Source organism: Leopardus geoffroyi, chromosome A3 (assembly GCF_018350155.1).
Source record: "Leopardus geoffroyi isolate Oge1 chromosome A3, O.geoffroyi_Oge1_pat1.0, whole genome shotgun sequence".
In the NCBI taxonomy this organism is placed as follows: Eukaryota; Metazoa; Chordata; class Mammalia; order Carnivora; family Felidae; genus Leopardus; species Leopardus geoffroyi.
Window position 1 is genome coordinate 82,336,919 of NC_059336.1, and position 26,746 is coordinate 82,363,664.

General features: G+C 40.3%; 1 protein-coding gene across 4 annotated transcripts in view; it reads right to left on the minus strand.

Moving 5' to 3' along the window:
• Nucleotides 1-26,746, minus strand: part of SERTAD2 (SERTA domain containing 2) — a 116,840-nt gene that overhangs the window by 25,684 nt on the left and 64,410 nt on the right. For 2 of the 4 annotated variants that reach the window (XM_045446249.1, XM_045446245.1), the window contains exon 2: nt 24,704-24,807. The exons of the other annotated variants lie outside the window; for them this stretch is intronic. The gene's annotated coding sequence lies outside the window, so the exon portion shown is untranslated. The remainder of the gene's footprint in view (nt 1-24,703; nt 24,808-26,746) is intronic. 4 annotated transcript variants of the gene reach the window in all.

The window sequence follows — 26,746 nt, forward strand, 5'->3', positions numbered from 1 at the left end:
CCCGACGCGGGGCTCGAACTCACGAACCGTTAGATCATGACCTGAGCCGAAGTCGGACGCTTAACCGACTGAGCCACCCAGGAGCCCCTGAAAACTGTTAACTTTAAAATAAACTTCTGGGAGTCACGTCACCTCACTGATTACCAAGGAGTCATACGGGACAGAAGGATTTGGAAACCTCAACACTCTAGAGAAGGTGGCACAGACAGGTTCAGTACTTTGCAGCCACTGGCCATTTAAAACGTCACTGTGCCAATGGAACATGTTAACACATCCACTTCTGCAGACTCCCCTCCATCTCTTCCTCCACCTACTTTTGTCAGGTTTTTTTCCCCGTTTCTCCCTGAAGTCATGGTTCATTCACACAAGCAGAACTTCAACTCCAGGGAAGGGCTGCTTTTGCAAAGCTTCCTTAATTATTATGGGACTGCTTTGCATTGACAGCCCCTTATGTTCTGAGAGAAGGTTATTCTTCTGTTAGAGATATGCCTTCTTCCCTTTTAAAAAAATCTGACAATGTTTAAATATTTAAAATATCTTAATGATAATATTTGAAGAAAACGCTTTTAAAACCTTTTTTTCCCCGAACATTGTTCATTAGTCCCTTCTCACCATTGCTAGAAAAAAAATGGCTTCTGCTGGGCATTAGTTTCCTTCTTATTTCATTTGCCACTATTTTCCACTAAAATCGTCAGATAGGGACGCCCGGGTGGATGAGTTGGTTGAGCTGAGCATTCCGGTCTTCATCTCAGGTCACAATCTCACAATCCATGGGTTCGAGCCCTGCACCAGGCTCTACGCTGACAGGGAGAAGCCTGCTTGGGATTCTCTCTCTCTCTCTCTCTCTCTCTCTCTCTCTCTCTCTCAAAATCAACAAATAGGGGCGCCTGGGTGGCGCAGTCGGTTAAGCGTCCGACTTCAGCCAGGTCACGATCTCGCGGTCCGTGAGTTCGAGCCCCGCGTCGGGCTCCGGGCTGATGGCTCGGAGCCTGGAGCCTGTTTCCGATTCTGTGTCTCCCTCTCTCTCTGCCCCTCCCCCGTTCATGCTCTGTCTCTCTCTGTCCCAAAAATAAATAAACGTTGAAAAAAAAAAATCAACAAATAAACTTAAAAAAAACCTTCAGATAAACTGCGAGGTCCAATTTGGAGCAGCCCTTCTTGAGAGACTACAGCTTTTGCTCTCACCCTCTCCTCAGTTGGAAACCACTGGTAACAACTCTATGTTTCCTTCCTGCTGCATGCTGCTCCACTAGGACTGGTGGTGGCTTCTCATAAGCATCTCTTATTGTCCTCTGTTCCCCACACAGCACTACCCTCTCGAGGGCCTCTGCGTGTCGACTCTGTACTTCCTGTCTATAAACCATTCTCCCTCCTTGAGCACTTCATGCTCTTCTCAAGACACTCAGCACCACTGGCACCCACAGAAAGCGTCAATGAATGTTTGAGACTGCACAGCCTCCAGACCTTCCCTGTCCTCGGGAACCAGTCTGAGGGGGATGATGAGTCCCGGAGTAGGAGTTTGAAGATCTTGTACAAATAAATCACTTAATTATGACTGACTCTTTAGTTTCTTAATCTGCCATGTCACAGGTTTAGGGTCAGCCCCAGTTCCAGGGAAAACAGCACAGGTTGTTTGTTGGTCGGGAGATTTGGGGTCTAGTTCCTCAGCCACAGCCAGCCGTGGGGCTGAATCAGACGCTTAGCATCACGGGGCCTGCTTTCACACCCTTCAAAAGGAGGTGCTCAGGGTCAACGATTTCTGTAGCCCCTTCCCAGAGCTAGGAGTCTATAAAAAAGTGATTACAATGTAGACTACCCCCACAGGGGAGTTTTAGACTCAAATGAGATAACCTGCTCAAACTGGAAGAATATAAAACCAACTTCACATTCACAAATTTCCAAAAGAAAGGAGAAGTACAAATAATGATAATATACTCCATTCAACAGAATATGTTCTTGGAATTATTTTCCTATCTAGAAGACAGATTTGAGCAATCTATCCACATTCTCCTGGATTTGTTACCCGTTATGGTTCAAGTCACCCCGCCCCCAACCCCAACGTTTGGATAGAAGCAGGATGGTTTATAAGGCATTTTCATACGGATTTACTTGTCCACTCTTCAAAACACCTTCCCTGTGCCACAGGCAGGACAGGTCCTCCTTCCCACGTTTTACAGAGGAGTTAAACAGAGGCTTGGAGATGAACCAGCCAATTGAACTCCTTTATCGAGCTGACTCCCAGGGACAAAGAAGGTCTGGAGGCTGTGATTCCTAACATTCACTGAAATTGTGGAAGCCAGGAAAGACGCCAGCTGAGTGTCTTGAGAAGAGAATGAAGTGCTCAAGGAGGGAGACTGGGTTATAGGCAGGAAGTGCAGAGATCACCAGGAGGGTAGTGCTGGCCAGGAGCTGGACACGACTTTGCTTCGACCCTATACTAGAGTCATAAAATAACAACAATTCTACGTCTTACCCAAAGAACCCCAACCCTGCTTGTCAGCTTTGTTAGCATCCCCTTTTAGCCCACAAAATTAATACCCCATAAACAACACAACAGAGAAGAAAGAAAACTCATCACACCATCCAGTCCCCTCACTCATGTTTATCGCTTTGTCTAGAACCTGACACGGCAGATATTTGTTAAGTTTTCACTGAATGAATAATTTAAGGAATGCTGAAGTGTGTATACCCAGTTTCATAAACTCAAGGGGTTAATCTTTCCTGCTGTGAGCAATACACTATTGTCCTTGTAACTGCTTTTCAGCAATTCTAAAATATGCATTTGGGTTTAACATAGCTAAAAGGACCAATGGGCACTCACAAAGTACTATTAATCTATACAGTCTCACGACTGGGGAAGTAACCTCGCAGATAAATTACTGCTGAAATTCCACCATTCTGTATTCTCTATAAAGGTTTTCTCTTCCTACTTACTTTAAGAAATAAAAGTCTTGGTCAAATGGTATTTAAAACCACAGCAGCATTTGATAATTATGGGGGGGAAAAGACTTGCCTATGCAAATTTTCCAGTGATTACCTGGATGGTTCAAATGACCACTTCTTACTGGCACCTTCCTGCCCTCTTGGTCATGGAATATAAAAAAAAATATGCCAATAACCAAATATGTAATGAACATCATCAACCAATATTAACTTCCAGGAAAACTTGGTAAGACGATGACAGCAAAAATAATTGGTTTTAACAGTATTACTCTAATGCTGGCCATCTTTTATGTTTCAAAACCAAGCATTTATATGACTGGCTAGACTAAATTCTCTTTTCTGCTATATACATGGTCTCATTCTATTGTAGAAACTATCTAGGATTGTGTACCTTTAAATCACCTATGGATAAAGAAGTCACTTAAGAAAATGATGGTAATTTGAAGAATGTAAATAATATATTTAATCCATTTTTGAAGTCCCAGCTATGAAAATTCTACCCTGAGAAGTTAAAAAATTTCCAAGCTTTAATGTGTAGAGATGCCCAGGAAATGCCTCTAAATTCAGGCTATGAGGCATCATTAGAAAAGAAACATGTTGACCGAGAACCCAGCTTAAATGGAAACATAGTATACAATTAAAAATAAATCCACTTGTTTGACCTTTGAATTTTTTTTTTTATTGGATTTCCTGGAAGAGGCAACACCTAGGTAAAATGGTGTAGACCTTATCTTTTCTTTTAGTCACCAATGTAGAAGGTTTTATTAAGTTTATTAAAGTTTTTTTTTTAAGTTTATTCTGTTCCCAGAGTAAACAGTAAGACTTTTTCAAAATTATCAAACTGTCCAATCATAACGGTCCCTTGCTTTAAATTGAAAAAAGGTTGTATTTTTAAGTTACAAGGTTTTTTAATTTAAAATTTCAGAAACACACAGAGTGAAGTCAAGTAGGAAGACGTAATGCAAGCATCCCAGCTAAACACTAACACATTAGATACCCTGGTGTCACCAGCCAATTGTTTTGCTAAACACGCTTTAAATATTGAACCAAAAATTTAATCTTGCTAAGTAACATTTGTTTCAAAACTGTTTTCTCAGAGAAGTCTTGTTTGAGTTATATGAAACTCCTTAAATGGACAATTATCAGAGAAACTGGCTTTTAAGGGGAAAATAATAGTGTGAATGAGCTATATGTAACTTCCCTTTTTAAAAACAGAAGTTGAATCTGTGTGACACCAAATTTAGAAAGGAGAATGAGAGAATATCATCTATAGCATAGACGCCCATTGCTGTTCTGTTCTGTTACAAATTACACGCTGCGAACTTGAGTTTGCTCAAACAATACATATATCTAATCATTCCTAAAAATGATTCTTTTAAAAGAAAACACAAATGTGAAAGGATTACATCAAATAAAAAAAAAACTCACTTAAAAAGTGCCAGATTCCCTGACTTTCACTAATTATTCATTTGGCCTCATTACACACGGCGGCACAGTCCATCCTAGCACTAGCTTTCGTGGGAATGATACTGGTAATTTCAGCACCATTTATATTTCCTTTTAACTTCATTTTAGAAATTAAGACCCAAATTACAAAAAGGTTGACAAAAATTGTAATGCATCAGATGTTCATTTTCAATCCATTCTCATTTGTTACCACTTTAGAACTGTTAAACATCATACTTCTAGTTTTTGTGATAAAAAAAAATAACAGCTATAAAGACTTCGGATTTACTGTTTTCACATGCGGCCAAAAATGAAAAGTGAGAAAACAGAAATCTTTCCAAAAGTTCATCAGATGAAAAGAGCAGAATTAATGGGGAACTATACCACTTATGAACAAGAATACTTAATACTTTATAAATATCACTTCTCTCTCCCCTCAACTCATCAATAAATTACACGCAATTCCAATTTAAATACCCCTTTTCTTTTCATGGAACTTGGTAAGCAAATCCAGAAATCACCTGGAATAGCAAAGAGCAAAAGATAGCTGTAGTAAGTTTAAAGAACAAAATGGGGGATGCGTCCTGTCAGATACTGAGGCTTATTATAAATTTCTAGTAATTAAGAGAGTGCTGTGTCATAGGGATAGATAAATAGATCAACAGAACAGAATTGACAGTGCAGAAATAGACCCACGCATGTAAGAAAGTGTATAATATGACAGGTCTGATATTACAGAGCAGGGGGAAAGAGCAGATTATTCAATAAATGGCTAAGGGCCACTTGATTAACTGCATGGAAAATAAAATTAAGTACCTAATATCTTTCCAAAACATACATTCTGGTGGACTAAATTTAAATACGTAAAACAAAACTTTAAAACTTTTAAGGAGAGGGGCGTCTGGGTGGCTCAGTCGGTTAAGCATCTGACTCTTGATTTTGGCTCAGGTCACAATCTCATGGTTCGTGAGATCAAGCCCCACATCGGGCTTCACGGTGACAGCATGCAAGCCTGCTTGGGATTTTCTCTCCCCTTCTCTCTCTGCCCCTACCCCATTTGTGTGCGCGCTCTCTCTCTCTCTCTCTCTCTCAAAATAAACATTTTTTAAAAATAAAGAAAACTTTTTTTAATAAAAATTTTTAAAGTCTTTATTTATTTATTTTGAGAGAGACAGAGACAACACGAGTGGGGAGGGGCAGAGAGAGAATCCCAAACAGGCTCTGCATTGCCAGTGCTGAGCCCCACGTGGGGCTCGAACTCATGACCATGACCTGAGCTGAAATCAGGAGTCAGACACTTAACTGACTGAGCTACCCAGGCACCCCAATAAATAAAACTTTTAAGGAGAGAATATAGGAGAATATGTTTATGGCCTCAGGATAAAGAATGTGAGATTATGGTCTGATTGCTAAGATTCAGACTCACTTGCTTTTGCTTTGCTCTGTGCCTTGAAATGTTGACCCCCTCGGGACTAAGCTCTTTCGCCAACTAGCTGCCAGCTGGATTCAGCAAAAGCAAGGCACCAGAAGGAGGCCAGTGGGTCAGAGGGGAAAGAGGCTTGGGTGTTTCTTTCGTGACCCTTCCTGCTTTGAGCCCCTGTCATGGCAGTATCCATCCCTCCACACCCACAGCTTCTGCGGTGGCCCCCTTCTCCAGGATATCAACTCTGCTGATATTCAAGCAACACCATTTCCTCCCCTTCTCTCAGATCTAAGGACAGGAACAGCTTCCTACTGTTGTTGGTCTTCCATGCCTCAACTTTTGTCACATCTCTGTAAAAAGTCCCTTTAATAAGTCTCATAAGTTGTATCATTTGAATGAAATTGTTTCCTGCCGAGATTTTGACTATTCAGAAACTAGACACCCAGTGCAGAAACCATAAAGAAAAAGATCAATAATGTGATTACATTAAACTTAAACACCTATTAAACAAAATACACTACAAACAAAATAAAGGGAAGCTAAAGGCTGTGGAATGACATATGTGATTCATATAATCAACAAACGATTAGTATCCAGAATAAAGAGCTTTTCTGAATCAAGTTTTTAGAAGTCCTAAAACCCAACAGAAAAGTGGGTTAAAGAGGAAAGAAACTTAAATGCCCAACAAACATGTGAAAAGATAACTCAATCTCATCGGTAATAAGAAAAATGCAAATTACAAAAAGATAGTTCACAGCTATCAGATTGACTGTTTTGGAGATAATCTGACATGAACTAGTAAAGTTGGAGATGCATCCACTCTACCCACAGACATGCAGTCTCTCTACTGGGGTGCCATGAAAAAAATAAGCCCTACAGAAAATGATTCAAGTTTCTATTTCCTCAGTTCTCCCATGGATGGTATACAGTTAAAAACCAGTCATGTGTTGGTAAATGTTCACCAACTGGCTGGATCGATGCGGAAAGAAGCCTTTATCTGTAGCATGTACTGATTTCTGTGGTGTAAATAGCCACACCTGATTTGAAGCCTCCCAAATGAACTCAAGAATTGGAAAGGGATTCACACGATCGCTCTCAGGGGCAGGTGTCAGTCCCTAGCTCCAGCCCAAACACAGGAATCATTCTAGATTTACAGGAAGGAAGTTAATTCATTACATATAATGGATGTCTTAGGGTACTGGGGCTTAATTCTCTGGAGGAATTCTGGATGAGAAGAGCTGAATCTAGAATCTTAGAGAAACTCTTGTTTTTATCCCCCATAAAACATAGAAGAGTATTTGTAGCCGCTTTGCTTATAACAGCTAAAAATTGGAAACAACCTTAATGTTCACCAAGGTAAGACTAAATTGATACACTTGAAAACTATAGTGGTTAAGAAGTACTAAAGGTACCTATATCAACGTGGCTAAATCTTAAAAAAACATAATGCTGAGTAAAACAAAGCAAGCTGTTAAATAGGTACCGTATAATCTCACTATATAAAATCTTTTAACGCATGTAAAATATGGCTATACATTGTTTACAAATACATAGGTACGCAATTACAGAATAAAAACATTAGAGATAAAAAAACGTTTAGGAAAGTGGTTACCTCTGGTAAACAGAGGAGGGAAATGGAATCAGGGAGAGACACACAGGTGGCTTCTCTTTTATCTATAATGTTTAATTTCTTTTTTACAAACATGAAAAGCCAAGTAAGTATGTTGGAATACACAGTGTGAATTTATTGATTTAGATTTCATCAGGTTAAAAAAATACACCTTATTTTCTTTCTTCCTTATGGTCCCCATGAAGTAGAACTTCAGAAGTTTTTCTCCCACAATTTCTTAATCTCTATTAATAAAGCATTGAGCAGTATTTACATTTAATGTATTTATTCATTCCCCATTATTTCAGTAATAGCTTATTCTTTACACTCATTTGGATATATTATCCTTCTCTCTCTCCTAATAACAGACTGTAAAATCCAATGATGACTCTACAGTAACCTAAAGTTCTTAACAGGAAGCCCAGCTGACAGGTCAACTGTAAGAGAATAACTGGGATAAAGTCCATGTATTTCTCACCCAACAGGCTAACTTCCATCATGCCAGAAAAGATCAAAGTTTCCTCACAAAATAGGAAGGCTTGTTACTTGATTAATATGCCAAATAATGCATTTAGCACTAAAAAGTGAAATCGTGTGCACGTATGTGTCTGTGCATTCTAAAACAACGGAAACACACTTTCCCCATGAAATAAATATCTCTCACTTGGTATTGAGGTGACCACTGGCTGCTATACCAAATGCATTTTGATTCTTTCTTATTTTGTGTCTCTCCACATAGGCATAGAAATAAAGCCCACATGCTCTCCTGACCTTTGGGGACATGATGTTGTCTCAGTGCATGGGTAATGTGACTTTTTTCAGAGATTGTCTTGAAATAAGCCTATGTTTTAAATACACACTTTTCTGCGTGCTAGCAGGCATTCTGAAGCTAGGTGGTTCTAAATAAAGAACTCTAGTCAACAACAGGAAATAACTCCCACAGAAAAAAGGGGCAGAATACAAACTCTCACCAACTCTTGTACACAGTTCACAACGGCCTTTTGTTCTGTGCACATTAAGCCTGAAATCTTTACTTTTCAGAGCATGTCTGGGCCTTTGCAGAGCAATTAAACCTTTCTTTTCCATTTGCTGGTGTCCTTGCCTTCTTCTCTCCGAGGAAGTTAACCTTACAACTAACTTCTTACTATGAGGTAGCAGATCAGAAAACGGAACAGTTTCTATTCTGAAACCTAAAGTTTTTTTTTTTTTTTTTTTTTTAATGGAGCTTCTCATGGGGAAAAAAAATCAATTCTCAGTTTAAAACTCACTTTTCCTTCTAAGACATACAGTACTGCATAAACACACACATATGTGTTCTAAAAGAATAGATTCATCTACAATATGTGTTTCTAAATCTATCAACAAGGATATATCATATCCACCCATAAGTCTAGCTTGATGGGTTATTAACACTTTGTTAGCGACATTTCAGCAAATCAGTGCAACTGGGAGATGAATTTATATTCTAGTCAAAGGTTTCCATCTTGAGTCTTTTGTAAAAAACTGGAAGAAAAATCCAGACCCCAGGCTAACCAAATAAAAAGATACCTAAATAAGTTTTTCAAAGTCAAAGTGACTCCTACTGGAATGGGTTGGTGGCATTCAACTCTAGGACAACACAGGTATTCCTGAGAAGAAAACCAGTCCAAGGAAAACAGCTTAAATATGACTGCAAACTGCTATTTCTTCCCTCTCGTCTACACCCAGCCTTGCCCTCTCCACTGGCTCCTTCCTGAAGTCAATAAATTATGGACCCAACACTCTTTGTCTTCAGTTTTAAAGCAAGAAGTAATCTTTCTGTGCTTCAGTGCTGCAGGGAGACCAGTAGCTGCTCCTGTCTCTACCCTTCACTGCTTTAGCCCCTCCTCCTTCCTCTGGCGTCTGCAGGACAACATTACTGACCGCCCCTAGAAAAGAGCACCAGTGCCCTCTAAGCACCAAGGCCAATGGACACTCTTCCCAGTTCCTCACATTACTGAGTCTCTTGGTAGCATTTGACATTACTGACCACCTCTGACCATCTCTTTCAGTGAGTTTGGTTAAACTATAGCCTGCTGGTTCTTATCTCTCTGGACACTTAGAGTTTCCTTTGCTGGCTCCCCTTCGTCTGACCTCCCTATAAACCTATAGTTCTTGACTTTTTTCCAAAATCACCTCCGGTTGCAATTTGGGACCATAGAGGGTAATTGAGGTGAGTGGGGAATGGGGGTGGTTGGTTAGGATATCAGAATCTTCAGGAAAATGTGAAGACACGAGTGTTTGGAGAACATTCTGCCCACTGATAATCACTATCCAAATGTTTGTATTCCCTATGGTTTTCTTTTTGCTCCTTCTTTTCTCATCCTATAAACTCCCCCCAGGCAACCTCACCCACTCTCAGGGCATCTATATGCTAATGATTCACAAACCATTAACCACATTCCAGACCTTTCTCTTTGAGCTTCATATCTGACCTTTATATAGAGAGAGACCATATATCCCAGTTTGTCAGGGTCATTCCTAGTTTATGCTTGTCGTGGCATAATTACTAATAGCACCCTGTTTCAATCTCAAAACGGTCCTGGTTGGAACAATAAAAGTATATAATTAGCCTATTTCTATCCCATTGCCTATTAGACATCTCCACTGGGTACCATAAAGGCACCTCCAAGTCACAGCACATCTAAAATTGTCCTAATCGTATTTTCCTTAAATCTGCACCTCCTCTTGAATGCCTAAGAATGGTTAAGTTACCAACAAGGTACCCCTGGTGTCTAGGTTGGAAATCTAAGATTCAAAGTATCTTCCCTCTCTCTCTCCCTCGCATTTAACCAGACATAGAGTCCTGCCAATTTTCCCTCTTAAATACATTTCAAATATGTCCCTTCCTCTCCATTTTTCCCATCACTGCCCTGGTCAAGACCCTAATCATCTTTGATTTTGATTACGGCAACAATCCATCTCCCTACTTCCAGTCTTGAATATTCCCCCTCTAATCCATCTACACCACCTGCTGCACGACTGGTAGCATACGAGGTACTAAAAATACAAAATGAACAAGAGATGCTCCCACCAAGTTCACGGGAAAAACTAACTCATCGATGTGATGCAGTAGGTTATGTGGTGATAGAGACACACACAGAGTGACAATGGACACATATGCGTGGCCACAGAGCCTGGCCAGTGTGAAAGCCATGGTTTTAAGACAAATGGGGATTAGTCAAGGTCATTAGCAGCAGAGACAGGGAGGTGAGAAATAGCAGTGGATATGGGTACAGATCCGAAGTTTAAACTGCAAGCAAGAAGTAGCTACATACAAGACTAAGGAGTTCAGCTGGGCATGTCTAGGAAGGCCTTGGGTGCCACATTAAAGAGTTTGGACTTTATATTCCGAAGGCAGTGAGGGATCATTAAAATATTTTCCGTGAGAGAGTGGCATCATCTGACTTTTATTTTTGGACGTTAATTCTACATCTATTCCTGAATTTGACAGAACAATCTTAAAAGTTATTTATAATAACCAACAAATGAAGAAAAATAAATTTTATAGAAGATGTTAAAAAGCTGTAATAATAGAGTTGGATTCTGACAAAAGAAAAATACAAATGGATGTGCACTGAAAAACTTGAGGGGCGCCTGGGGGGCTCAGTTCGTTGAGCGTCCGACTCCTCATTTTGGCTGAGGCCGTGGTCTCGCAGTTCGTGAGTTCGAGCCCTGCATCGGGCTCTGCAGTGACAGCGTGGAGACTGCTTGGGATTCTCTCTCTCCCTCTCTCTGCCCCTCCCCTAAACGTGCTCACGCTCTCTCCCTCTCTCTCTCTCTCTCCTCTCTCTCAAAATAAACTTAAAAAACGAAAAGAAAAACTTGAAACACGCCACAGTATAAAGATCTAATAGAGTCAAAGATGGCATTCTTGTTAGGGAGAAGAGGACCGCCTGTACAGTAGCTGACTATTTGTGAAGAATGGATGTTAGATTTTTGCCTCAAACAAGGCGATAAAACACTAGAGATTAACTAAAGAGTAAAATATATTTTAAAAAATGTGAGAACTAAAAGAAATTACAGAGGAACAACTGATCTGAAAGGTAGACAAGACCTTTCCAAACACAAAGCAAAAGAAGAAACATAGAATTAAAATGATTATACTACAAAACTATATGCCAAGAAGCGCCATAAGCAAAATTAAAAGAAAAATGACAAACTAGGAAAAATATTTGTAACACAGTTAACAAAGAGTTAGTAACCTGATAGCCAAACAAGTACTTATGAATCAATTAGAAAAACATCAATATGGGACACCTGGTGGCTCAGTTGGTTAGGCATCAGACTCTTGATTTTGGCTCAGGTCGTAATCTCATGGTTTGTGGGATTGAGCCCTTTGTACAGCCCCGCATTGGGCTCTGTGTTGACAGCATGGTGCCTACTTGAGATTCTCCCTGCCCCTCCCCCTTCCTTTCTCTCTGCCCCTCCCTTGCTCTTTCAAGCCCTCTGGTGTGCTCTCTCTCTCTCTCAAAATAAATAAATAAACTTAAAAAAAAGGGGGAGGGCGCCTGGGTGGCTCAGTAGGTTGAGCATCCGACTTTGGCTCAGGTCATGATCTCACGGTTCACGGGTTTGAGCCCAGCACTGGGCTTGCTGCTGTAAGCGCAGAGTCTGCTTCAGATCTTTTGTCCCCCCCACCCTCCACTCTCTCTGCCCCTTCTCCACTCACGCTCTCTCTCTCAAAAATGAGTAACATTAAAAAAGAAGAATAAGAAAGAAAAACACCAATACTAAATTAGAAAAACACTGACGCTAAATTAGAAAAATGAGCGAAGGATATAAGCTAATGGTCACCAAAAGAAGAAATGCATGAAAAAAACAAATACAAATTCATCTAATCAAAGTAATATAAATTAAAAGGAAATATGATTGCCACATCCCAAGCTGACTATAGATGTGTTAACCCTGATTACAATGTGCGGGCACAGTGGGCTGGGATGCCAGAGCCACTGATGAAAGCGTGACTGGATGCAACCTTGAGAAGACAGGGTTTGGTCACGGGTGTGAAGAACCTTTTAAAATATCCATATGCCGGGGGCACCTGGGTGGCTTAGTTGGTTAAGCGTCCAACTTCAACTCAGGTCATGATCTCACGGTTTGTGAGTCCGAGCCCCGCATCAGGCTCTGTGTTGACAGCTCAAAGCCTGGAGCCTGCTTTGGATTCTGTGTCTCCCTCTCTCTCTGCCCTTCCCCCACTCACACCCTGTCTGTCTGTCTGTCTGTCTCAAAATAAATAAACGCAATAATTAAAAAATATATATATATCAATATGCTGTAATGTAGTCTTTTCATTTCTAGGAATTTACTCCTTAGAACTAATCAGAGCTGCACATAAAAATTATATTCATTCAACAACTATTTATTGAATGCCTACTGTGCCCTAGGTTCTGGGACTTGGGAATGTGGCAACAAACAAAACCCGCAACAATCCCTGTTCTCATGGCTCTTACGTGCTAGTGAGAGGAAAGAGAAAACACAATAAATTAGTAAATTATATGGCATGTTAGAAATTAAGTGCTATACGGAAAAATAAAACAGGAAGGGAAGCTGGGGAATGTGTGCCTGGGCGTGTGTGTTGGGGGGGTGGGCGGGTGATTTTGAAGAGGTGGTTAAGAAAGCCTGCTGAGAAGATGACAAGAAGTAAAGACCTGAAGGAGGTAAGAACTGAAGCTCAGGACAAGAGTTTCCCCAGCAGAGGGAAGAGAAAATACTAGCAGTGGGGAGCATGCGCGAGGGCTCCACATCCATAAGGAAAGGAGGGGCGCGTGAGGAGTGGAGGAGGAAGTGAAGGGGAGAGTGGAAGGAGAGGAGGTATGAGAAGGGGGCAGGTTGTGGAGGGCCTTAATAAGCCAACGCAATGACTTTGGCTTTTACCCTAAGTAAGAGGGGAAGCGATTATTGCAATAGTCTTGTCGCCTATGTATTCTCGAGACAGTGGCCACTGATCCTTTTAAAACAAAAGTCAGGTCATGTCCTCCTCTCCTCTCGCAAAACCCTCCGATGATGGTGATTGTGTTGTAATGATTGATCTGCTTAGTGTTGTTTTGTGTTTTGAATCTCTTCAAGTGTGCCAAAAGCTCTAGCATTTGAGAACGTGCCACCAAAATCAAACAACTGAGAAGCAGTTGTGTAACCAGTGGGTGTAATGGTTAAGGGCTTGAGCTTTACAGTTAAGACAGACCTGCCACTTAGGAGCTTTCCACCAATGAACCCTGGGCATGTTTCTCAATCTCTGATTCTTAACTGTAAAAACAGGGGAAATATTATCGACTCCATGGTGTCACAAAGATTAAATAAAACAATGCATTTATTTCTCAAAGTGAAGGGTGCCAACGGTGGGATGTGAGATGATTCAAAAGGACGTGGAACTGGCACTAAAGGGTCACTTTGGAGGAGAGAGGCCACAGCTAGGTTAAGAGGGGAGTGTCGTTTGAGGGGATGTACGAGGAGGAGGAGAACTCAAGGATTCTCGCTGCCTCCCATGTTACTGGAGGTGGGCAGGTGATGCGGTTTTGGCTAGTGGGCTGTAAGGGGCAGTCAGTCTGCTGGGAGCTCTGGGGAAGAATTTACCACCGTGACTAAAAAGTGAGGGGCACACAGGCCTGCAGAGAGAGCTCTCTCTCCCCTTCCTGGCTGTGTGAGGATGCGGTGTCTTCCGGTGTACAGAGTTTAAGGAGGCTAAGGACAAAAGTCCAACGCACCGAGGGTGGTGGGGTAGAGGCTTAAGTGGAGCCTGGGCTCTTGATGATGTCACTGAGCTGAAGAGAACCACCAAAGGGCGCTTGGGTGGCTCAGTCAGTTAAGTGTTTGACTTCGGCTCAGGTCATGGTCTCATGGCCCATGAGTTCAAGCCCCATGTCGGGCTCTGTGCTGACAGCTCAGGGCCCGGAGCCTGCTTCTGATTCTGTGTCTCCCTCTCTCTCTTCCCCTCCCCTGCTCACGCCCTATCTCTCCCTCTCTCAAAAATAAATAAACATTAAAAAAACAATTTAAAGAGAATAATTGACCTAGGAATGCCCACCTCTGAACTTCCAAGGGAAATAATAAATGATTTATGGGTATATTTATAACTCTGTAGGTGAGGTCCAAGGACCACAGGCCAGTGAATCACCTAGGGACTAGTTTAACCCCACATCGCTGGACCCCACCCACCTCTGCTAAAATATTATCTCTGTGAGAGAGGCTTAAGAATCTGCATTTTAGGGGCCCCTGGGTGACTCAATCAGTTAGGCGTCTGACTTCAGCTCAGGTCACGATTTCGCGATTCATGAGTTTGAGCCCTGCGTCAGGCTCTCTGCTCTCAGCACAGAGTCCACTTCAGATCCTCTGTCCTCCTCTCTCTGCCCCTCCCCATGTGTGCTGTCTCTCTTAAAATACATAAACTTAAAAAAGAAAAGAATCTGCATTTTATACTTCTCACAGTGGTATTGGTTTCCTTTTGCTGCTGTAACAAATTACCATAGACTTAGTAGCTCAAAGCAATGCAAGTGTATTCTCTGACAGTTCTGAGGTCTAAAATCGTAGTGTTGACAGGGCTGTATTCCTTCTGGAGGCTTCAAGGGAGAATCTGTCTTCTTGTCTCTTCCAGTTTCTAGAGGCCACCTGCACTCCTTGGCTCGTGGTCACTTCTTCCACTTTCAAAACACATCATTCCAACCTCTGCTTCTGTCGCCTCATCTCCTTCTTCTGCCCTTGACCTCCTTGCTCCCTCTTACAAGGACTCTTGGGATTACAGGGAGCCCGGCCAAACAATCCAGGATAACCTCCCCATCTCAAGATCCTTAATTTAACCTTATCTGCGAAGTTTCTTTTACCAAGTAAAGTTAACTGTGGGGCTTGGGGGGTTGGATGGATGAAGGGCACTATTCTGACCACACTTCAGTTGATTATTGAACCATTAAAAATCATAGGTTTAAGCCACTGTTTGTTGGCTTTTCTGTAACCTGCACATGAAAGCATCCTAGTAAATCACTTACTGGTCATAAAAACTTAACCAAGTGGTCCTCGATGGGAGCAGAGGTGGGGCGTGAAGGATGGATAAAAGGGTCGGGGAAAGCTAGGCACGTTAGAATTGTTTGGGATCTTTTTCCAAAATAATATATGCCTGAGTCCTGCCCCAGACCTATGGAACCGAGCTATCCAGGTACAAGCACCAGGCACATGCGGGTGAATAAACCTCCTTGGGAGACACACCTGGCACCCCTGGCTAAAACCCACTGAGTAAGCTCCAACTATGCCTTAGTTTTCTTATTGTTAAGTCTGAAAATAATATATGTCCTGCCTATCTCCCATGGTCATATGAAGATCAAGCAAGGCAATGTATGTGGGAGCAATTTATAGTTGGTAACAAGTTATAGAAGTATGATTGATAATTATTAGAGGAAACTGATGCAGACTGCAAATGATGGTAACAGGCAAGACAATTCGTCCAGAGACATTCCAGGTACTTGGAACTAACAAAGTAAGCAAAAATCAATCTTTGAGAAAAAATAAGAAATCACAAAGCTCATGCATTATCATGTATTTCCCGAATGTCTATTTAATCTTAAAGATGATTTTAATTTTTTTCCCTAAGAAATTAGGAGGGAAAATGGATTGTACATGATACTAGCCAAAAGAAAGAAAAAGACAACTAACAATTTGAAACAGGAGGAGGAATTAAAATGTTGATATTGTAATTCAGGGGCGCCTGGATGGCTCAGTTGGTTGGGCATGTGACTTCTGGTTTCCACTAAGGTCATGATCTCAGAGTTCATGGGACTGAGCCCCGCGTGAGGCTCTGTGCTATCAGCACGGAGCCTGCTTGGGATTCTCTCTCCCCTTCTCTCTCTCCCCTTCCCCGCTTGCGCATGCTCTCTCTCTCAAAATAAATAAATAAAATGTTGAAGAAAAAAAAGAGAATTCAAAAAATTGAGTGACGTGGGATTATTCAAAGTCGTGGCAAATAGCATCATGCCCCTCCCTCACCAGCGCTGCCCAAAGGACTCTGTTCCAACAGAATGCCTTAGCAAACTAAATGATCCTGAATCGTGAATAAAAGGTACTACTATGCTCAATGCTCTCTGTGGGAAAAATGTAATTACAAGAACAATAATGGTATAGGGAAAGATTTTTATCAAACAAGCTCACATGAAACAAATTTGGGTGCTTGAAGAGAAACTTCAAACATCTATAGAATGCTCATGTATAGAATGCCTGTATGCTATATAAAGTGCATCACTGTATAAACCATAGCTGTTATAAATCTATACATAAGTTCTGCTGATGTGAATTAGTCATCATGCATCATAAGAGCTCAATAAATCTGTATGGTTTGAGAGACCAAAACTGACACTGTCACCTTCATGGATGAAGGATGGTATTAGATCAAGCCATCTGCTGGCTATAGAGTATACAGTAAGGATACCCCAGCTTTAAATCTGTACAATTACTTATTTACAGATTATAAAGCATGTTGACATCACCATCTTATTTGCTCCTCTTCCCCTAAAACCCCAAAAGCCAGCTACTACTATTGTGTTTTACATTTGAGGAACTGAGGTTCAGAGAAAACTTTCTCAAGATGCCCCAATGACTGGGGCTCCTGGGTGACTTAGTCTGTTAAACATCCAACTCTTGATTTCAGCTCAGATCGTGGTCTCGTGGTTCATGAGATAGAGACCTGCAATGGGCTCTGCTCTGACAATGCAGAGCCTCCTTGGGATTCTCTCTCTTCCTCCCTCTCTGCCCCCCCTCCACTTTGTCTCTCTCAAAATAAAGAAATAAAGATTAAAAAATAGGGGCGTTTGGGTGGCTCAGTCAGTTGAGCGTCCAGCTTCGGCTCAGGTCATGACTTCACCGTTTGTGAGTTCGAGCCCCGCGTCGGGCTCTGTGCTGACAGCTCAGAGCCTGGAGCCTGTTTCGGATTCTGTGTCTCCCTCTCTCTCTGCTCCTCCCCAGTTCGTGCTCTCTCTCTCTCTCTCTCTCTCAAAAGTAAACAAACATTTTAAAAAATTTTTAAATAAAAAAAGATAATAATACTAATAAAAGACCGCACAATGACCAAGCAATAAAGCCCAGACTGGAATCCAGATCTGATTCAAAATCCAACTTTCATTTTCAAATTTACTATTGTAAATAGCACTTCACTTAACCTGAATTTCTAAAAACAAATTCACATGGGCACTTCAAGTGTGGTGATCCACCTATCTACTTATTTAGAAAGCAGCACAAATCAGAAAAATTTTAGTATCTTTTAAAATATATATACATTATCTCTTTCTTTTTAATATATATACACACACACACTGGCTAAGCTTCTATAAACAGCTCTAGCTCAGAGTGAAATTTTATGACTGAACCTCAAACACTTAAATAAATAGAAAATGCTGAGATGGTCTAAGCTAGTAAACAAAATCATTAGCTCTAAAAACAAAAAGCTCAAAATGTACCAGTTTCACAAGTATTTGCTTGCTCTAAGAAATGCCGCAGTTATTCCAATGGTGTATTTTACTCTTATTTATATTTCTAGTGGACTACTATGTTTCCATGCAATTTCAACCCACATACGTCGATGACACATGCAGAGCTTAAAATGCCATGATTCATCAAGGCTGCCACAGTCATGCAGTTCGGTGACATACCGGCTGGATATGAAGCTGTGCTCTGCATAACATATGCACATGCGCTCCTGCCCCCGCGGCACAGCGTGTGTGACCCCAGCAGAGCATATCTGTCTACCTCTGACCCACCCTCCCACTCGAGGGAGAGACAAACCGTGAAACTGAAGTGAATAAAAAAGGATTATATAAAGGCACCCTTAGTCAGAAGTCACTTTTTCCACGTTAACAATAGAAAAGTCTTTACTACGACTTAGGCCACTTGTGCCATTACCTTTTGGTTCTTTGCAGAAAAACGAAAGGACACAGTACAGACTATTTAGAGATTATTTCCCATGTAATTAAGCAAACTGTAGTCAACATCTTCTCACGTGCCTAACAACACGAACTCTGGAGTCAAAAAGCCCCGGGACAGACAGGGTTTCAAGTTCCAGCTTGACCACGTGTTGGCTATCTGACCTTCGGCAACTTGCTTAAGCCTCAGTTTTCTCAGCTGTAAAAAGGGGATACAGCCAGGACCTGAGGCAGGTGTTACTGTGAGGGTTCAGTGAGATTTATGTATGTAAAGAAGTTAGCACAGCCCCCTGAAAATGATACACAAAGGTCTTTGTTTTTAATAATTACTTAAGTTCAGCACCGCGCTAGGAGTCGCTGGTGTTGGAAGGAGAGCTAACTTTGCTCATTCCCAGTAGGCCTAGTCTTCGCTGCTATGATGAATCTCATGGATGGGGTTGGGACACACATTACAGCACACTAGACATTAGATGGAGCCCTGCATACTTAAGGCATCAGGCCAGACTGAAGTGTAAGAAAAAGGCATCTTTACTGAATAAATCTCATCATCTGACCTCTACCTCTGTACCTGTAGTTCCATATAAAACCAACTCCACTTTTTTTCTTTGCTTAACATTTACTGCCTATCCACTCTGCGAGGCCCTAGTCTACATTTTAGAAAAGATTCTCTTACAAATATTTGAGAGAATGTCAGATGTCTGAATTGTTATTTGTAATTCCATCCTTCTTATTCCTTCGATTTAATTATATTCTGATGTGATAACGTGTACATAACAAATTCTAACAAAGACTGAGAAAAATCAGCTACTTTCTACAATGGCTTTCAAATATAAGTAACAGGAGCAACCAGCATGCCTCTTCCTACTTTCATTGCTATAACTGAGCTACAATGCTTTCTTATTCCACCTAAAAAAAGTGCCAGTAATGTCTGGCAAGTGAACCCAAAGAAACAGAGAATGAACACCAAAAATGTAGAAAGCTTGAACACCTCATTAGAAATAAATGTACTCCTTGTTCTTTAATATCCACTATACCTCTGAGTAGCTGAATCTCCAACCTCTTGCATTGCTCTGAAAAATATTGGTGCTCATCTCCATTGGCTCAAACTTCTACCCCTAGGTTGGTGGGTTATGGGCTCGAGTGGTATAACAGGATTTACATTTGCCTGTGAGTGAAGAAATACTAACAGGGGTGCCTGGGTGCCTCAGTTGGTTGAGTGTCCAACTCTTAATTTCGACTCAGATCATGATTGTGGTTCGTGAGTTCAGGCCCCATGTCAGGTTCTGTGCTGGCAGTGTGGAAGTCTGCTTGAGATTCTCCCTCCCTCTTTCTCTGCCCCTCCCTGTTCACTCTCTCTCAAAATAAAAACAATTTTTAAAAATAAATTAAAAAAAAAAAAAGAAGTACTAACAGTGGTTGAAATAACAAAGAGTTTATTTTTTTTCTCACAAAATTAAAAGTGTGGGGTTAGGCAGTCCAGGACTGGAAGGATGGGTCAAATGTAACCTTCCACCTCATGGTCCTCAGAGTCACATGAAGGCTGCTACCTACCAGCTATTTCATCCACATTCCAGATAAGAGGAAAGTCATGAGCTTTTGTCTTTTTATCCAAGAAGGGATATCCTCCCCTGAGGAAGGGGGAAGAATCTGGTTTCCAGAGTTGCTACAATATTAGACTCAAATGTCCAGTGTTCAACAAAAAGAAATTACAAGGCATTAAACAAAACAGAAGAGGAAAGTATGGCCCATTGAAAGGGAAAAAAATAAATCAATGGAAAATGTCCTTGAAAAAGACCTACTGGAGACATACATACTAGACAAAGATTGTAAAACAACTATTTTCAAGATACTCAATGAACTAAAGGAAAATGTGAAGACAGTCAAGAAAATGATGTGTGAAACAAAATGAAAATATCAATAAAGAGATAGAAAACCTTTAAAAAAAAAACTAAAAAGAAGCTCTGCAGCTGAAAAGCACAATAACTGAAATGAAAATTTCACTAGAAGTATTCAATGGTAGATTTGAGCAGAAGAAAGAATCAGCAAATTTGAAGATATGACACTGGGAATTATTGAGTCTGAGGAATAGAAAGAATAAAATTGAAGAAAAGCAAGCAGAGCCCAAGGGAGCTGTGGGACAAGTTAAACAATAAACTCATCATGGGATCTCAGAAGAAGAGAGAGAGGAAGGGGTAGAGAGAATATTTGAAGAAATAATGCTGAAAACTCCCAAATGTGATGAAAGACATGAATATAAACATCCAAAAAGCTCACCTAACTCCAAAATTGATGAACTCAAAGAGATCCACACTGAGGCATATTATAATAAAACTTTCAAAAGACAAAGGGTGAATCTTGAAGGCAGGAAGAGAGAAGTCAATTGTCATGTACAAGGGAATCCTCAATCAGGTTATCAGTACATTTCTCATCAGAAACTCTGTAGGCCACCAGACAGTTAGCCAATATATTCCAAGTTCTAAAAGAATGAAACTGTCAACCAAGAATCCTACATCTCACAATACTGTCCTTCAAAAGGGAGGAGAAAGTCAGACATTTCCAAATAAATACAAGCAGAGGGAGTTCATGACAACTAGGCCTATCCTGCCAGAAATGTTCTCAGGAACCCAGCAAGGTTAAAGGAAAAGACTCTGAACAGAAACTTAAAGACATCTGAGGAAATAAAGATCTCGATAAAGGTAAATACAAGGACAATTATAAAAAACAGTATTATTGCAAAACTGGTTTTTAACTGCACTTTTTATTTTCAATATGATTCAAGACACAAATAGATTTAAAGAAAAAAAATTATTAGTGGAAAAGCTAGTATTACTGTAACTTTGGTTTGTACTCCAAATCTGTTTTTTTCTGCAATTTAAGAGACTGCTGCATAACATCAACAACCAAAAGGGGTTGGGATGGAGCTACAAATGAGCAGAGTTTTTGTATGTTATTGAAGTTGGGTTGGTATAAATTCAAATTAGAGTGTTACAACTTTAGGACGTTAAACGTAATCCCTATGGTAACTACAAGGAAAGTAGCTATAGAATATACACAAAAAGAAATGAAGGAACTTTAAACATTTCACTATTAACAATTGTCTCAGCACAAAACAAGACATTAATATAGGACATGAGAGACAAAAACAGCTATTAAGTCATAGAGAAAACTAATACCACAATGGCAGAAGTCCCTCCTTATCAGTAATCACTTTAAATCAGTTGCATTTCTATACATAACAATGAGCAATCTGAAAAAGAAAAACAATTCAATTTACAATAGCATCAAAAAGAATAAAACACTTAGAAATTAATCAAGGAGGTGAAACACATGTACAATGGAAACTAGAAAACATTGCTAAAGAAATTAAAGAGAACATAAATAAGTGGAAATACATCTCATGTTCATGGATTGGAAGACAATATGGTTAAAATGTCAATACTACCCAAAAGACCTACAGATTCAATGCAATCCCTATCAAAATCCCAAAGCTGTTTTTTTGTTTTTTTTTTTTTTTTTTGCAGAAATAGAAAAACCATCGTAAAATTCATATGGAATCTCAAGGGACTTGGAATACTGAAAGCAATCTTGAAAAACAAGACAAACTTAGAGGACTTATACTTCCTGATTTCAAATTTTACTACAAAGTGACAGTAATCAAAACTGTGGTATTGGCACAAAGACAGACATACAGATGAGTGGAACAGAACAGAGAGCCCAGATACAAACCCTCACCTATATGGATAAATGATTTTTGACAGGGGTGCTAAGACCCTTTGGTAGGAAAGGATAGTCTTTTCAACAAATGGTGTTGGGAAAACCAGATATCCACATGCAAAGGAATGAAGCTAGACCCTTGCCCTAACACCATATACAAAAATCAGCTCAAAATGGATGAAGTACCTAAATGTAAGACCTCAAACATAACTCTCAAGATGAAAACATATGACAGAAGCCTCATGACATTGAATTACGCATTGATTTATTGGATATAACACCAAAGGCACCAGTAACAAAAGAAAAAATAGACAAATTAGACTTTAAGAAAATTTACAAGTTTTGTGCATCAAAAAACACTGTCAACAGGGGTGCCTGGGTGGTGCAGTCAGTTAAACGTCTGACTCCTGATCTGAGCTCAAGTCATGATATCACAGTTCCTGAGTTCGAGCCCCACATCGGGCTCTGCTGATGGTACAGAGCCTGCTTGGGATTCTGTCTCTCCTTCTCTCTGTTCCTCCCCTGCTTGTTCGTTCCCTCTCTCTCTCTCTCTCTCTCTAAAATAAATAAACAAAAACTTAAAAGAAAACCCACTGTCAAAAGAGTAAAAGGGCAACCCACAGAATGGGAAAAAATATTTGCAAATCATATACCTGATAAGGGATTAATATCCATCATATATAAAGAACTCCTAAAAGTCAGTAACAACAAAAACAACCACCCTGATTCAAAAATGGGCAAAGGATTTGCTTTGTTTTGCTTTGTTTGTTTTTCAAAATTTTTCAATATTTATTTATTTTTGAGAGAGACAGACAGAGCATGAGCAGGGGAGGGGCAGAGAGAGAGGGAGGGAGACACAGAATCCAAAGCAGGCTCCAGCCTCCGAGCTGTCAGCACAGAGCCTGATGCAGTGCTCGAACTCACAACCATGAGATCATGACCTGAGCCAAAGTCGGATGTTTAACCAACTGAGCCACCCAGGCGCCCCAAAATGGGCAAAATATTTGAAGACATTACTCCAGAGAAGAAGTATGAATGACCAGCAAGCACAAGGTGCTCAACATCACTAATCATTAGAGTAATCCAAATCCAAACTACAATGAGATATTATCTCACACCTGTTAGGAGGGCTACTATCAAAAAACCAGAAAACAACAAGTGCTGACAAGGATGTGGAGAAACTGGAACCCTTGGGCATCATTAGTGGGAATGTAAAATGGGTACAGCCATTGTGGAAAACAGTATGGCAGTTCTTCAAAAAATTTAAAACAGAATTACCATACGACCCAACAATTTCTTCACTTCTGGTATATACCAAAAAGAATCAAGAGCAGGGTCTTGGAGAGATATCTGTACACCCAAGTTCGCAGCAGCATTATTCACAGTAGCTAAAATGTGGAAGCAACCGAAATGCTCATCAATAGATGAATGGACACGGGAAATGTGGTATACACATATAATAGAATATTATTCAGCCTTAAGAAGGCTGAAGTTCCTGAAAGAAATTCTGCAATATGCTACAACATGAATGAACCTCATGCATGGATGAAGACATTATGCTAAGTGAAATAAGCCCATCACAAAAAGACAAATACTACATGATTCCACTTATTTGAACAAGTACTTAGGGTAGTCAAAAGCAAAGACAGAAAGTGGCTACCAGGGGCTGGAGGTAGGGGAGAATAGGAAGTTATTGTTTAATGGGTATGAAGTTTCAGTTTTACAAGATGAAAAGAGTTCTGGGAATGGATGGTGGTGATGACTGTACAACAGTGTGGATGTATTTAATACCCCTGAACAGTGTACTTAAAAATGGCTAAGTTCAATGCTATGTTATATGTATTTTACCAACAAAAGCAAAATGAAAACCACCACCACCACCACGGAAACAGAATGAAGTAACAGGGGGAATAGATATAACATTGATAATTAACAAAATTAGCCATAAGTGGTAAAAGACTAGGCTTAAATTTATGATTTCGTTGAGGGGGAAAAAAAAAAGAATTAAAATGTCAAATGAGAGGCGCCTGGGTGGCGCAGTCGGTTAAGCGTCCGACTTCAGCCAGGTCACGATCTCGCGGTCCGTGAGTTCGAGCCCCGCGTCAGGCTCTGGGCTGATGGCTCAGAGCCTGGAGCCTGTTTCCGATTCTGTGTCTCCCTCTCTCTCTGCCCCTCCCCCGTTCATGCTCTGTCTCTCTCTGTCCCAAAAATAAATAAAAACGTTGGAAAAAAAAAATTTTAAATGTCAAATGATTATTAACAATTGAAACAGCTTTGTATTGGTCAGTAATCACCACAATGGCATCTTGGACTTATTCATATAACCCTTTTCCCTGAGGAACTCCATATGTTTCCTACATATATTAACTTTTCTCACAGGGTTAAATGAGACATTTTCCAGAGGATATTTGCATAAAGTAAAGGAAAGAAATACAGAATATAGAACCTCCGAATGAACCCCTGGGCCAAGTACTCTGCTAAATGTGTAACATACGTGCCTCATTTTCTCCTCCCAGAGACCCTATGAGGGGGATTCAGAAAGGTTAGGTAAGCTTTATTTAAAGGCCGTCATGAGAAATGCAAACCGAGTCTCGTCAGGTTCACTAAACCTGAGTGTGCTGAACCGAAGAGACTCTTCATTAACCCAGTACTCACCCGTTATCAAAGAGGTTTGCAAGAGCAGGCCTTGTGAACAGTATGTACAGTGAAACAAACAAAAAGGTCTCAATACTGAGGTCCACATGGTGAAGTCGTCAGTGCTAGACCAGTAGAAGAAGGGAGAGAAAAAGGAGGGAAGAAAGCAAGAGAGAGACAGAGCTTTGGTCACTAGGATATAACTCCCAAAGACTTACAGGAGCTAAAACCACGTCACCTAGGGTATCATTCCCTTTAATTCAAATATCAGTTCACAGACGGGTAGCCTTAACTCAAGGAAATTCAACTTTAAAGAACATGTATGCAACATACTTAAGTCCAGAATATATTCAAACTTGGTAGGGTATCATATAGCCACTAGTTAACATTAGAATGTGCTCCTAAATATACAGAGTTTCTAACTCAATCCGAGCTTATTTCTAGGTCTTTAACCATTCTGTAGACATCCCCCCCAAAAAGTGGTGTCACAACATTATTACTAAGCAAAACACTAAAAATACCAAAACACAATGGACGCTATTCTTATTTGAGCACATATACAACTCCCATTGTTATTAAGAGAGCCAAGCACACACTCATTTGGAGGAAAAAAAAAAGAAATACCGTGTAATGCCTCAGAGTTATTATAAGTGATGCATTAGCTTCCTACGACTCCATAAAAAAAGCAGAGACTGGTTAAATTTACAGTTTTCAAATATGTACATGTCCAATCAAATTATTTATTTTGTGTTAATTTTAACTTAAAAAATTACTCCACATGAAATGGTTGCATCACTGATAGATTAGATCATAACACTCTTTTCAGAAAAGCAAAGATAAGTTTAGTAAGTTTAAATAATATACTAAATAAAGGTTCCCTTTCACATCTGAGAAAACATGTGAGTTAAAATCAAGTATGGGGACTTCTGGAGTCAGTTTCATAATTACTTATGACCCCACAAGCAGTAAGAGCAAAAATTCTTTATAGGAATTGTTTTTTTTTTTTTAATTCACAATTATGTGGCTGCGTACATATTCACCACTAGCTATGCAGATCATAAGGTCTGAAAAGCAAATAGGTACACTCTCTGGATTTTGAGACCTTGATCTTTCTTTGAAGAATGGGTGTGGTAGTGGTGGGGGAGGGGGCCCTTAAAGCTGGAAGAGGCCTGGGAAGCTCACCCAAGACTTTCATTTGAAAAAGACAGATAAACCAACATTGGGTCCGCTTACTGCCTGGTTGCAACAGTGGATGTATTTCTTTTACCGCAGCGTGTGTGTGGAGGGAGTTGACGTGATTTTTAATCGGATATTACCAAAATGAGTTTACAACACTTTTTGTTTTTCAACTAATAATTTTTTTTTTTTTTTTACTAAAACATCTTCCCCCCCCCCCAATGGACAAAGACTTGGGCCCTCTAATGGCTTTGTACGAGTTGGTTTTTAAGACCTGGAAACTGATTGGGTGATAGTTAATCTCCAAGATTAAAATCACTTAGTGAATATTGTATTGTTCCACTGTTCTCACTGTCATTTTGGCATTTGGGGCCTCGCTCTGCTGCTTCTGCTGGCGCACTTACCAGCTAATGAAACCTAGCCCAGGAGCAGCTGCCTGAATCTATGTCAAACTGCATCTGGCACCCATCTATCTTCCAGCCATCTAAATTCACCTCTGAAATCATACAAAAGCAGCGCAGAGCTCCCTGCAGCCACACCAGCACACCAGTCTTTGTTTCATCCAGACTGTAAAGCAATTTTAGACCTTTTGTTTTTTTAATTTGCCACATATTTTAGAGCGGCAGCTTTTGAAAGGAATGACGGAAAAGTTGTTTTTGTTTTTTCGTTTTTTTGTGTTTTTTTTTTTTTTAAATCATGAGACTGTCAAGTCTTAAAAATATCCTGTTAAAATTTGGTAGACCATTATTAGCACAGTTTTGGCTGAAACAGTACATTTAGGGGCTTGCCAGTAGAGACACACTGGTGCCGACAGATCCCAGACAAGGAGGCGAGTCTGCTTAAAATTCTTGAGTTGTCACGGTTATTAAATATGCTGTGCCACAAAAC